This window comes from Strigops habroptila, chromosome 8 (assembly GCF_004027225.2).
Source record: "Strigops habroptila isolate Jane chromosome 8, bStrHab1.2.pri, whole genome shotgun sequence".
NCBI classification, from domain to species: Eukaryota; Metazoa; Chordata; class Aves; order Psittaciformes; family Psittacidae; genus Strigops; species Strigops habroptila.
The window spans coordinates 2,350,588-2,365,401 of NC_044284.2; the positions used below are offsets into that span (position 1 = coordinate 2,350,588).

Sequence of the window (14,814 nt, forward strand, 5' to 3'; positions counted from 1 at the left end):
GTATAGATTTACACACACTTGCAAGCCAAGCCACAAAGACAGAGTTGAATGAAAGCCACCACACGCTCCCTGCTTCATTAGACATGGGCTGGGCCAGAGCTAAAGGGAGAAAATTCAGGGTCTTATTCTCATTATTATGTAGTGTTTTATGTAATACCACAGGTGTGCACTGTGCTTTCCCGACAGAAATCAAAGCACAGCCTCCCCCAGCAAGATCAAGAATCACCTAGAATCCCACTTTTGCTCTTCAACTTCTCGTTTTTCAAACACCCCCCACTGACTGTCATAAAAAGGTTCCTTGCACTCACAAGGCTTGTGATGCTGGAAGGATTTTCACCCACGCAACCCACTATGCCCATCTCCTTTTAAAGAAGTAAGTCACTTTACCAGTTTGTCTGGCTTGACATTATTCTCTATTAATGCCACTCTGGCAAACCATGGTGAGAGCAGTACATCTCTGGTTTGAACACTGGAAAATCAGGAAGAGCAAACTGTGATCTAAACAATCATGGTTGTCTTTGTGACACACCAAATAAACCCTGTATAAACCATCTTAGCATATCTCTTCTAAAAGCCATGTTATGTATCTGCATAGCACTACTCTGATACCGTGTTACCTTGTCTTATAAAGACAAAATAGCTCATTAAGACCAAAATGGGTAATGTTGTGCTCATGGGAAAATGAGTACAGAAACATTGTTTGCAAACTACAAAAGAAGATGTCCTTTTCAGATGGGACATTCATCCCAGCGTTTGGCAACTCAATAATTCTTTTTGTATTACCTGTTAATACTGTGCTTAAATTCTCTATTATTCAAAAAGAGGTATCTCTAGTCAGAAGGAGCAGAGTTGGCCTGCCTGAGCTTCAGAAAAAGGATGTCATCGTAAGTAGATTTTCCCTTCTACTTCACAAATCCAGCTTACAGTTCACTTGCTACAAGCACATTTTACATTGAGACCAGCACACATAACGGCATTCAGGCAGCTCACACCAAAAATATGTACAACCAGAACCTACACAAATCTCCCCACACAAAGAAGCCACAACTCAGAACCTGACAATGCTGAAGCTCGATACGTTAAAGCTTCATTTGATATCCTTAGACCTGCTCCTACTAAATTCAGATGTTTTTCACCATTAACTTAGTTGAGATCCTTTATTTCCATCTAATCACTTGTATCAGCAACTGCCACCATTACCACATCGGTACCAACAAGCAGACATGCTAATTCATGTGCCATTAAACAGCATGCATATCCATGTAGGAAGGCTGGAATCTGTCTTGTGAGCAGACATGAATGAAGTTTCAGTAGGTTTGAATAAATCTGTGGGCACTTTACAGCTACAGAAGATTTGAATTAACAGCCTTTACAATAGCTTGGAAATGGCAATTGATTTAAACTCATCAGCAGACAGAAAATGCACTAAGGTGGGCCAAACACAGCTGGATGCTGTGGCTTCTGAAAACCTACTGTTGAAAAGAAATTATTTCAAGGACAAAAGTCAAAGGACTTTAAACACTTGTCAGCCTTGTGGATGGCTGAGGCCTCCAAGTCACATCATTTTTATCAAAGTGCTAATAGGCATGTTTCTTATGGGGCAAAACTGGGGATGAAACAATTGCCTTTCCCTCCTATATTTTTCCAGAGCAGAACATGCATAAATAGAGAGAGGAAATAGTATTAAATTCAGAATAAGCCTTTTTTTTTTTTTTTGCAGTGAATCTGGAAATACTGCTCTTGTGGGACATACAATTCCCAAGGTCTCTTTCAAGATGCTGAGGCCTGACAGGCAGTAGATAATTGCCATGATGATACCTGGTTTTGAGGTTATGTGGAGTCAGGAAGAGAACTTTTCTAAGCCCATCACCCACCAGGAGAATGAAGAAGAGATTTGAAACTAGTCCTATGCCATTCTGTGCTGCAGGAGAGATAAGGAGGCGCATGGCAGGGAAAAGATCCCAAGCTGTGGGCCACAGTGGAGCTGTTCACAGCTTTGAATGCCAGTGCAAGCAATGCCACCGATGGGGAAGATATAAATGTTATAAAATAGTAATTCAACAGTGAGTTCTTCACACAGTCACTCTCACTATGGGATGTATGTGATTTTAATTAATAAGCTTAATATCTTCAGCTGGATGGATGCCTGTTTTCTTCTGTTCTCTGTCTCCTCTATTATTCCAAGCAATAATCTAAAATATAGTGCACTGACCAGAACATAATGGAAGGGACTAAAACATAAGAATCATAAAAATACAAGGCGTGGATTAATATTAGCAAATGTTTGAAAGCACTGAAAAAACATTTGCTGTCTCCACCCTTATGAACAAGTAAATCCTTGCTTTGTGCAGAAAATACTATTCAATAAGGAATACAATCTAAATCTTGAATTATATAAAAATCACAACACGTCTTCTTTTTATGCTCTTCTAAAGTTCAATAAATAGTTCAATAGATCTTCTTCAAAAACAAACCCCAAAAAACACAGGCATTCTCTATCCTTTGACTAAATAATAGGTGCTGAATGCTATCATGGCCATATAAATCTGAAGTCTTAAACCACTCCGCCCTCATTATCTCTTCCAAAAGAAAAATGTTTATAATAATACATATATTGACTTCAGCTTTTTGTTCAATAACAAGATTTACTGCCCCACTCTTCAGTCAATTGTAACCTCTTTGGGTCAACAAATCTCGATCCTGATCTCAATAGAAGTCAATACCTGCTTATTACTTACCTCTGCATTTAGACGCCTATCACAAATTCTTATGGGCATCCCCTTGACAAGAAGAAATGAATACTTTCTCTTCAGGTTCTATACAAAATAGGCTTTCTGTGCTTTTCAAACTGTAAGTTTTAAAGCCAGGAGATTATGCTGAATTTTAGGAAAACAATACTATACCTTAATTTCTGGAGTTGTTGAGCTACTCTGCATTGTTTCCTTAAAAAGTCACAGAATGACCTTCTTGTAACTCCTATTTTCTTCCCACATCAAATGTAATCAAACTATCTGATATTTTGTTTTCACTAAGAAAGGCAAATAACAGTAAAAGTTAAAGAGTTAGCTGTGAGTAAAAATACACAAACCAATATCCCAGAAGAGAAAGACAACCACCACTTTCTCACTTGCATTTGTATAAGGCTAACATAAAAAAAGCCTTGAAATTCACTATCGCACCTGAATTTTTATATGAATTGATTCTGTACTTACATGGAGTCAATCTTCAGTTAATCTATTTGATACCTAAAGTGTGAAAGATTTGTTATGAGAGGATAATCAAATCAGGATTTTGTGTCTTATATGTAAACAGATTAAATGGGTATTTATTTACCATACAATCCAAAGGATTGGGTAAGAACCTTGTTAGAGAGTTGGATAATGAGAAATGTATTTTAAAACACTGTCTCATAGGACTTGATTTGGAAATTGGATTACTTACATCCCGCATTGTGTTCAGAATGGAAACTGAGAAAACACTGGTGCAGAAATCTGGAACATATGGTAAGGAAATGTCAACAGGTTGCAGAAGTTACGTTCAAAAGCATCTGAAACACCTGCAAAGAACATCACTGTACTTGTCCTTTCTATTTGTACATGCAGCATAATAATAGTCGTGTCAAACACAGCAGACAACAGATGGAGCAATGACCCTAACCTTGTATATAATTATTTTGGTATCTTAAAAACTGCATTTCAGAACATCACAAATGGCAATCAGAGTATTTGTAGTTCCAGCAATGGAAGGATGGAAGGATAATAATTACCACGAAAAGGGTATATTCAAGATGTACATAAACATAAAATCAGTTGTTAACTTTTTCTGTTCAGCCCAGTCAGTGCAATTCATATAACACTATTTAAGGCTTGCTTAATGTTGCACATTCCTATCACTGTCCCATAACGTCTGCATCACCTGAGGTAACATGAGGCTACACAATCTGCTCTGAATGCTTTCTTGTATTTGTCACTTAAATCCCAGAGTCTGAAAACCCTCCATAAAGTGAAAATTTAGACGTAGTTTATGTGCAGGAGATCCCATTCTCAACTTATTGACATCAGATTTCCATATACCACAGAGGATAAAAGTAGTGTGACACATGAGAATCATGCCTGGACACCTAAGAACTGTGTTTGACTAACAAGGTGAGCCAATTCAGAATTAAATAGTTTTTCAGGCTAAACAAAATCAATGTTCTTTATAGGATGTGATAGTGAGCCTAAAAAACATTTCTGGCTTTTTAAAAATAGATAAAGCTGTATTGATTTACAGAACGTGAGGCATTAGGCTGCTCAGATACACAGAACTGTCATATAAAAGATCTAGGTCAGAAACACCAATAAAACTCCCATTCATCTAATTAGGCGAAGAGCACAGCAGAAGGTCAAGCAAGGTTAAAGTGCTCTGTCTAGTGCCTGATAGTCCTGCAGGATGACAAGTTATTCCTTATGACCAGCTTTAATGATTGTCTCCGACAGTCCGGTGGAGGCTCTGTGCCCATTCCCTCTGACTGCAGATCTCCATGAGGAGGAGGAGGAATGCAAGTTGAAGGGCAGACACGGTGGGATACAGGCAGGAGTTCTAAGCTGCTGTGTGGAAGCTATCCATACATACCAAGAGATACAGCAAAGATACATCTAATAGGGAGAAAAGGCTGAAATTAAACTGTGGTAGGTTCCACAGAAAAGAAGAATCCAGGATTCGGTTTCTATTCTAGCTAATGGTGAAGATTATATTTATTGAACCTGGTTATTATTTTCTTCACAAGGGCTGATATTAGCAAAACCATCTCCAAATTAAAACACTAGTGCGTTTTTATGTGATACTGGTTAAAATGGATGGACTTTGGATACTGGGACATAAAGGATGAAAATAATAAACATGGATGAAGCACTGGTAGAAACACAGCAGAAATTCAACAAAGATCAAGTGCCAGAGTAAGGGAAAGTGAAGAGGAATAGAATAGAAAACATTACTTGAGGGCAAAAATAAGGTTAAAGGATGATCATTAATATCCTACTGATACTCCACAGTTATTATGAGGACTGTGCAAATGAATATATAATAAAGAATAATAACAAACAACAATGAATATCAATAATAATTGAACAATAATTTAATAATAGTAGTAATAATAGTAATAATAATAATAGCTGGGTAGCGCCAGCTAGATGGGAAGAGGCAGAGGACAATAGGAAGACTGGTCTAATAACAGAATTTCTGCCCTGACTGTAGCAAAGGCCTTGGAAGATGCTCAGGGAGAGGAAATCTCCATGGAGATGCATGAAAGCTGTTCCTTTATATTATTTTGCAGAGATATTTATACCCCTAGCACAAGCCTTGGGGCCCATTCAGATTTCCTGAAGGTCCTAGAAGATGAAACCTAACTTCGAAATGGGAAGAGCTTAAGCGTAAGTGGTTCTTTACCTTCTGAAAGAGGTGGTGGTCTCTCTTTGGAGAGGCTTTGCAGCACTGCTGCCATGCCATGGTCCCAGCTCTGAAATCCTACCTTTCCCAAGAATCTCTTGTGCATTTTAATATATCACTTATGTCTCAACACATCATGTTTCAGGTTGTGGGTTCAAAGTATCTTCACATTAGATGATTGACCAAAACCAGGACTCTGGATGGGTGTCTTTATAGAGCAGAGAGGAACAGAGTGATGAGGGGAGGGGAAAATACTGACGTGTTTGGGTTTGCTCTATGCTAACATGCGCGCCTCTTATTTCCTGAAACATAGTTCAGTTCGTCAGGAAATAAACCACTGTCACTATTTGCAAAACCTGAGCTCCCTCATTCACTAGTTCCTATAGCTGCAGAATTAATGGGATTGATTACAGCCAGCATTTGACTTGATTATATTTTAATTAAAAACATTCAGGAGTAGCAAAGATTTCCTACCATCAGCTTTTCAGGCGACAAGAGATGATGAGGCTGATGGAGCTACCAATGCAGCCAACTTTTAAGTGGGGTTTTGACTCCAAGGGTTATCATTACAGGAACCTCTCGAGTTCCAGCACGTATTTCACTGGCAGAAAGCAAAAAGTACTATTGTGTTATGTATTCTGTTCAAGTTTCTCACTTGGAAATAGTTATGATTGTCATCCTTGGCCAGGTTTAAATTGACATTTTTATCACAACAGTCCTGGCGTGGTACTGCAAGTTACTTGCTTGTGAGTAGTTATCAGCTGGCAAAAATATGAAAGGAGGTTGGCTGATTAAAATTATACGCCAAGAGCTCTGCAGAGACAACAAAATAACCAAAAGCAGCCAGAGGTAGCAAAGATGCTTCCAAAAATAATATTTTCAGAGAAAGGAAACTTCTACATGCGAAAGAGTCATAAATCACACATCTTCTTTTAATATTTGATCATCAAAAAGCTAATAATTAAAACAGGGAGGGTGAGGTTGGTCAGGTTTTACAGCAGAGCGCACTCCCTGAGCATGCTCAAATCCACACTTAGGAGATTAATTTATAAGCTCTTCAACTTCCGAATCTCCAGGGCTGATGCTGTCTGTGCATTGTTTGCATAATGCAGTTTTATACTGCTAAAGCACTACCTATAAAGGGATTATTTTCATATTCAGCGCATTAAAGATACAGCACAATTCACAGATCCCGCACTGTGTTTATGCCTGAGATAGCAGGTAAAGTGTCTCTCGTTCCGATTATCCGTGAAGAAAACATAGGAACGTGGACGTTTTGGGAGAGAGTGTCCCCTTTGTGAAATGAATTCCCCAATGGTTTTATTAAAGTCTGCAAATTGCATTATTTTCCCATCATATTTGAAATATTGCACGTCCTTAATGCTTGCTCTAACCCATGGCATGCCATCTTCCCTGGGGTGTCTAGACATGGTGCCTTAGATTTATGTGTATGATCTCAGTGTGTTACAACATCACTCCTGACTAATGCATTATTACAATACTTACATATATTCCCAAGTGTCACTGTATTGATTAGAAAATCACCAATCTGCATATGCACACCATCTGTGCTTCAGAGAAGCAAAACATGCAGGATAACGTTTGCCTTACTCAAAGGGAAATTCAGATACTACTAAAAGAACAAATGGGAATCGTGTTTTATGTTTTGTTTTGTAAAATAACAAAGAAAATGGATAGTGTTTCTGCCAACAACAGCCCATGCCTCTGACGGTTTAAAACATAAGCCTTTTCCTCTCTACACAGCAAGGAGATTTACCTTCGGTAACAACATGCGAACAATCTGCCCTTTTAGAGATAGCAAATAATATGGAAGGGGAGCACACTGCTGCAAAGAGTTTAAAAAGCCTCAGCTCAGATGCAAGACTTCTGAGCAGAAGGGGCTGTAGTCAGCAGCAAGCCCTTTCTCAGCTGAAAGCTGCAAGAGTGGTTGTAAAAGATGAATGAGGCGCTTGCTTACCGGGGCAAAATGCTTTTAAAGGACAAGAATCTGCTTATCTTTGATTGATTGCTCAGTCTGATACTTTCCTTTATAAAGTTTATTGACTACAAGCCCATAAATCAAAGAAAAACAAATCACAGGTTCAATTTTGGGGGCACTGACATCCTGCCATCTTGCAGCAATAGCTTAGAAGTCACAGGGCAGGGAAGAGGAGGGATACGGGGAATCACGGAGACAAAAGCATCTATTTCAGGTAGATTATTCCTTCACATGTTTGTAAATGATTATTCATTTGTGCCCTATAAAACCTTTAAGCCAAGAGCAAGAGGCAGACAACCAAGCAACCCCAAAAAAGGTCCTTAAATGCAGAATTTACAATGAACAGACGTACTTTTCATCGTGATGCTGTGTGTCTCTCTAGCGCTGCGAGATCACAGTTACATTCCCACACATCCTGTACCCTCTGTAAGGATGTTACATTTACAATTTAAACTATCAAAGCAAGAATCAGTTTTCTTTCAGGGGGATTTGAGGGCTTGGGAAGCTCAAAATCTCTATACTGAAACACCCCATAGGGTTGCATGTAAGAAAAGCACTAGCCATAGATCTTGCTCATATGGGGCATACGGTATAATATGACAGCATGATAATACAGATTAATTTGTGCTGTTGACCTTGACGCACTATTCTATTGTGTCTTCTTTTAAAGTCAGCACTTGGGTCAGTAGAACATCTGGTGTTTAACAAAAAAAACCCCATTCCGAAGCACTAAATGTGTTGAAACAAATGGTACTGTACTATCATTATACAGCGCAACCTCCCTGCTAGGGGTCTCATTTCACCCTGACTGGACTACGTTATTATTAGTGGTTTGATAATTCACATCTTGCCACAGTACACGAAATACCTAATTATCAAAAGTAGCCTTTGAAAAGCTGGACTGTGCTCCATGTAACCGGGATTGATTGTGGCTTTCTTTGCAGTTTGTCTTTGGAGACATCCGCAAGGGCTCAGCCCGCACACTGCTGAACGTCCTGGCCTTGATCCAGCAGAGCACTTTAGCATGCACATGTATTTACACACACAAATAGCCCCCCCTATTTTAAAAAAGGACATGCTTTTAAGTTATGTGCATGCTAGACCACCTCGCTGAACGTATAAACTGGGTTCAGCGCATCAGCTAGACATTGTACAGCACTCAGGATTGTGTGCTCCCCACCTTACGCCCTGTTATTTTCAGCTTATGCTCAAATCAAACCTACTGCTCAGTGCAGGGAAAGGCTGATGCAGCCTTTTAGGAGCACACTGAAGATCAAGGAGATGATTGGTAGCAAGGAGTAAGCAGCTTTGTTTCATGGTGTTTAATATGAAAAAGAAACAGCAAAGGGTAATGGCTCTGTACTAGAACGTGTCCCCGAAGCTTTCCACTCCTCTGACAGGACTGCTGTCCCCATACCTCTCTATCACCCTCTGTTTCCCAGCAGAGGTTCTCCACGTAACCAAACACACAGATTGTCTCTGCAGGATCCTAGGGCATCTCACAGATCTTCTGAGGAGAGGACTAACAGTTTCCAGTGGTCTAATGACCTGAAGCAGCTCACCAGGTCTATCAGCATCTCAGCTTACCCAGTTAGAAGGGAGGCACACCACCCAAGCTGGGCCTTTCCAACCATGTCGTGTTTGTGCTCTGAGTCACTGTGGGCTGATTCTTCCCCGCTTCACAAATCCAGCGGTCATCTATGCCAGAGCAAACCAAGTATGAATCGTTACTACTCTACTTTTTCACCTGATTTGCCCTCACTCTGCCAGCACAGGCAGAAAGGAATTAGCCCTGAGAAATGCACCAGTAGCTGAGTAGCACATATCTGACATATTGACCTTTTTTTTATATAGACACATAAGGTGGAAAAAAATCCCCAGCTGGAAAATTACTATAGGCATGTATAAGCTAAAATGTGTGAGTCTCAATGCCTGAGAAGGGACCAGTACCTCCAGCTGGTTGAGAAAAAGGAACACTACTAAGGTGAGCATGCAGGTGTATTTACAAAGAGCAAGGGATGCACATGCTGAGCCAAGCAAAGAAGGGGCAATGGGAAGAGGCTCGAGGTCATTCAGCACAGGAAAGTAACAGCCCAGAAAATGCCTTTGACTCACAGCAGGGCTGGAGGAGGAGGAGGTGGCTGCTATGCTGTGACTTGGGCCAAGGTGAAGTCATTAGCGGTTTTTTTAAATGAGGTTTCTGCCATGAGGTCCCAGCTGATCTCCATGAGAAGTTTATACGTGGTTACTGAAAAGAAGAAAAGAGACTGACACCACTGAATGAGAAGACAGCATCGAGCAATCAGTCGCCAAAGAACTAATCTCATTAACTCCTTCTGAGATTGCAGCCGTCAGTCTGTAGCTGGCAGCTAGTGGAAGACTGAGCACAATGAGACATCTTTTAAACCTTATTTTTTTCAGGCCGTCTTCCTGATCTTTTCTACATGTTTGTTCTGCAGCTTCTTAGAAGTTACAACTGCTGAAGGAAGTAGTGAAAATCCCCCCAGGAAAAAAAATTGGAACCTGCTCTCCTATGCAGCTTCATGCTGCTGGGTCAGTGATTAACAAAGACAAGGTCCTACTGCAGGGAAGCTAAATGGAGTTCATTATGGACATGAAAGTTAGCAGGGCCAGAAAGGTGAGACTATAGGAAAGAGGATGAAATAAGAGCCTAACAAGTGTGGATTTTACTTCCTCGGTGCAATAAGGACAGCTTTTAACTACCAACTCCTCTAAAAAATACATATATAGATAATAGTGCCTTTAAGAAAGGTACTGTCCTATATACTACAGTATACTGGTTTGTATATACTCAGGAATATTAAAGTTATAACGTACTACTTAAAAAATTCAGTGTTGTGCACTTCTTCCTGGAAAAAAATAGGAAAATGGGAAGAAAGAAGAACAGCATTGACGTGGAGTAATGTTGTTAAACTTGGATCGAGATTATTTACCTCCAAACCCCACTGAACTACAAGTTTGAGTACCTTGGGGATAATAAAAGAGGATTTTCCTGGTCCTGAGGTCTGCAAGCAATAGCCTGTGTCTCACTTGCAGATAATATTTGGCCACATGCTGCAGTACTGCGCACATGAAGAGGGTCAGCTTTTACAGCGTGTCCTATTTTCTCCCCCAAATTGACAGTGAGTAATCGCTCTTTCAGGAATACTTCTGATTAGGCTATTTCCACTTACCTGATTTTATACTGGCGTTATCCCCCTGTTCTCATAATTTGTTAAGAGAACCTGAAGTTTTCTGCTATAGCTGCCAATGTCGTGTATTACCAAAGAGCCCAGGTTGCTCCATCACAATTCTCCCAAGGTGATGCTTGAGTAGGTGCCAATCCATTGGTGACCATGAGATGCTGGCCACTGTAGAACTTGCTTAGAAGTAAAGCTTACCTGCAAAAGGTGTACGTGATGGTGAGGCTAGAAAATCAAGTGCTTTTCAAAACAACTTATCTGATTAGCCTAGAAAAATCAGGCCCAAAGGAGTTATGAAGAGTAGCAAACAAAAGTCCCAATGAAGCTTCAGTCCACAAGAAATCAAAGGCTCCTAAGAAGGAGTGGGTAGGCAAATACCTTTATCAGAACATACATCCAGTAACTTCGACGTGTAAATAGCTGTTTTCAGGGAAACCAGAGGATGAAATGTGACTTGAGGTCCTTGATTCCTGACACCCAGAAAACTGGATAGAAAAAGGAGAAGGGGAAGCAGTTGATGAATTGAAATATACTACTTGGTCCCTGTAAGTAACAGCCTCAAGATCTCTGTACAGATTAGGTCTGTCTATAATTTCAACCATATATAGTATACTAACATCTTTTACTTTATTTCTTTTCTGGCCAATATTTTAGTGTTACATAAATTATTCTTCTAAATTAATAATCACAGTTACACCAATCTGTGGGGAAGGGGACTTCAGACCTTTTATGAGATACCATTTAGGAGATGATTTGTTGTCTAAGCAACCCTTAGAATAGGCAGGAAGAATCAGATGTTAGAGTAAATTAACGTGGCATTAACTTGCTTCCAACAGCTTGTTAATGGAAGTGAATTCAAAGAACAGTACATCCTAGAAGGGGGAAACTGTTCCCATTTGCACTGTTTTGCAAAACAAACCTCAGAATAAAGCAAGAGGATGGACACAAAGTGCTACTTACCATGAACATCCCTGAACAACTGCAGTCTCAGCAGAGAAAACAGGGGTGGAACAAGGCAAGTCCAAGTAAACGGGGCAAGAAGAGAAAACAGACAAAAATAAAAATTTTGAGCAATTTTTAAAAAAGAATTTTGGTAAAACTTCCTCATGAATTTCCTCAAAACTTCCAACTTACAGACAGGTTGTTCTTTAGAACGTAAGGGGCAGTTTAAAATAGAGTTCTGTGATAGAAAAATCCTTAAGGATTTAGGTGAAAATCTGGCTTACAATAGCAAAAAATACCCACCAAATAACACCAAAATAATAGCAAAACCCCACCATACTGTCACAGGTTGGTAATCAGTGTAAGAACATCGCTAAACCATGTAAGGTCTTAAAAATATCATGCTTTTAACTTTGCTCCCACTGTTACAACATGTCCTCAGACTCGAAGAGAAAACGAAGAACTGAGTTTGTTATTTTGCTCAGATAATAACAGTTATAAAAATAGATTAACTGTCAGTATCATGAATTAATATCACAGAAATAGAGAGGCTCAAATAACAGGCTTGGGCCATAAGCAAAGCAGCAAGCTTATGCTTTGACCTGGGAAAGGATAGCCGCACCACTTGGGCGGAAAAATGCTTACACGAAATGGAATTTCTGTTTAATAATTCTGTGTGCTTTTACAATAATCCACATTTTGTTTTGTTCTACATACAGAGGCAGCGTTTGATGTTAAAACATAACACCCTCGTGACAAAAGCGGATGCTCATGTTAAAAATCTACAGCTTTTAGTTCATGCTTTCAATCCTCTTTTTTTTTCTCTCCTTAAAGAACCTCTGAAGGTATAAATGATAACATGTTTCAAGTCGCTGCTCCTTCCCTGGAGTTGAGCAAAATTGAAAAGATCAAAGTTAGTGCAATCTTGTTCAAAGGTGAAGAGGTGAAATCTGATGTGTGCCGGAGAATCAGAGCAAAGAGAAACGTACAATGCTTAGTGTGCGACACCTGAAGCCCACTTTCATCGAGGTACCTCATTTTCATCTGAATTCATAATATGTTTCATTTGATGGTAAAATCTGGAAGAGCGCAGGATTAGTTTGGTTACAAAGAAACCCTTTTCCCAATACTGAAAAGTAAACATCAGTAAAAGGTGAAAATGATCACGTTTTTTCAGTTCATCATATTAAATTCTATATTCCTTCCTTAAGTAGCATTTACATAATTAAGATGAAGCCATTACACCCACGACGTTCCAAGTATCATAACGCTGTTGATAGTTGAACTGTTCCTTGTAAAAAACACTGTGTTTTGAAGGGGGCTGCAGAGAGGGTCATCTAAAAGGGTGGGGGTTTTTCTTCCCATAAAACGTTCGTGTAACTGATGTGCCCTGACATAATGTATCACGATGAAATACAGCTGCCAAAAAAGAACTTCAAATGATGCCCTTTTTCTGGAGAGGAAAAAAAAAAAAAATGTGATAAGAAAATAGGTACCTTTTCAGCAAAAGCTTTTAAAGCTTTAAAAGCACGGCAACCAGTAAAAAGGTTCTCAGGTAAAGGCTTCTTTCCTCAATTTTGTCTAAGTACCTAGAAGCTAAATGGGGGAAAAAGGGTATGGAAAATAATGCTCCAGCCTCTGAGAGAACTGGAGACATCCTAAACCCAAGAGACCATGACACAGGAAGAAAAGATTTTAATGTCTTTGTCCTACCATGGCATTTTCAAGCACACAAGATCCATTTCCTAATTATTGGGAATTGTGCTACATTACACTAATAATGCTGATCTGAGAATGTTTCAGCACAAATCTGGACTTAAACGTGCCAAAGTGGCTACAAACATGCACAGAACTGAACAGAGATCCACATTTCAATCTTCCTTTCTTGAATATGTATAGTTTCCCTTGCATATGTCAATAGGGCTGTTGTTATAGGGCTTTCTTAAATTTCAACCTGGACTTCACTGCCTAAAAGCAGTATTATTGTATAAATGGTCTATTACAGGCCAAACCTTGACCTGCAAATCAGGTCTGCTCAAGAGTACTATAAAAGACTTATATACAGCCCTCCTAGGAGCAATCCCACACAGCTACCTGCCAAAGCCTATTTCTCAAGGATTCACTCAGCACATCCACACCTAAATTCCCACTTTTGTTTCCTTTCAAACCTCAACCCTGCCAGAAAATCTGCTGAACAAGCAATTTAGTCTTCCAGTGGTAGCTCCAGAAAACTGGAAGTAGAGCATGTGGAGATGCTGGGGTTTGCAGGCTGGGGTTCAGGGACAGGATGGAGACAAAGGTGACAAGACACCCAAAGGAGAGATTAGGAAAGCACATGCCAAGAGTGGCTTCCTCCAGCATAACATATGTGCACAATTAGACTGGAGGCAGCTGAATCTTTCATCAAATTATTACCTTATCCTAGGTCAAAAATTATGTTCAACCTTAAGTACTTTCTGGATTGCCAATTGACACACATTTCTACTAGTTCTCCTCTACAGAAGAAAAGCTACAGAAGGAAGGCTACAGAAACATCTACCTCTATCTATCACATAGTATGATCTAAAATACACATAAGCAGGTCCCAAGGGGGTGACATAATCTGCTGGTTCACACATGTTAGCACACGGCTTAGAGGAGAGAAATCAAGTCCTCATCATTCCCTCTTTATCTGCATTTCAGGTCACCATTTCTTATTTTACCTTTGGAGTACAAAAAGAACTGATCTATTGTCCTATGTCCATTGCCAGTCTCCTGTGGTTATCCTGAGCAGATAAAAGTACTGTACAGAGACTAAACCTCTTGACAACAGGGAATATCTTTGTGTTTCATAAGAAATGTTGCATTGGCATAAAGTATCTACGGATCAGTCACGTTGTGCAGCACAGAGCGGCTGACTTGCAAACAGAGGTTGTACCGACCATGTGTCATTATGCTTGAGTTCACTCTTGCGTTTTGGTAGCAGCAGACAGTCGTATTTGCTGCTTTGAAAGGGGTGACCAGCTGGGATTTCAAGCTTTTTCTGAGGAGCTCTGCAGAACTGGCTTCAGGCATTTCTTTAACCAAACATTTCCGCAGTATTCAGATGCTCCCAGCAAACCTCCCCTCTACACTGGTGTTTTACATACATCATGAATAATGTACCGTAGGCATAAAGAAGGCTTTTAGTCACTGAAGACTCCACCAACGGTGCAGTGTTTTGAGGTTTGGCTTCTCTTTCCTACACGACTGTCCCATTTGTCT

The 14,814-nt window shown here is 39.8% G+C and overlaps 1 long non-coding RNA gene across 1 annotated transcript; it reads right to left on the minus strand.

Annotated features, from left to right (window-relative positions):
- Positions 1-9,043: 9,043 nt before the first annotated feature.
- Positions 9,044-11,093, minus strand: LOC115612029. The gene is made up of 4 exons (XR_003992857.1): positions 11,008-11,093; positions 10,621-10,827; positions 9,542-9,674; positions 9,044-9,124 (listed from the first exon to the last, which is right to left on the minus strand). It is a non-coding gene; the product is annotated as an uncharacterized LOC115612029 (long non-coding RNA).
- Positions 11,094-14,814: the final 3,721 nt, after the last annotated feature.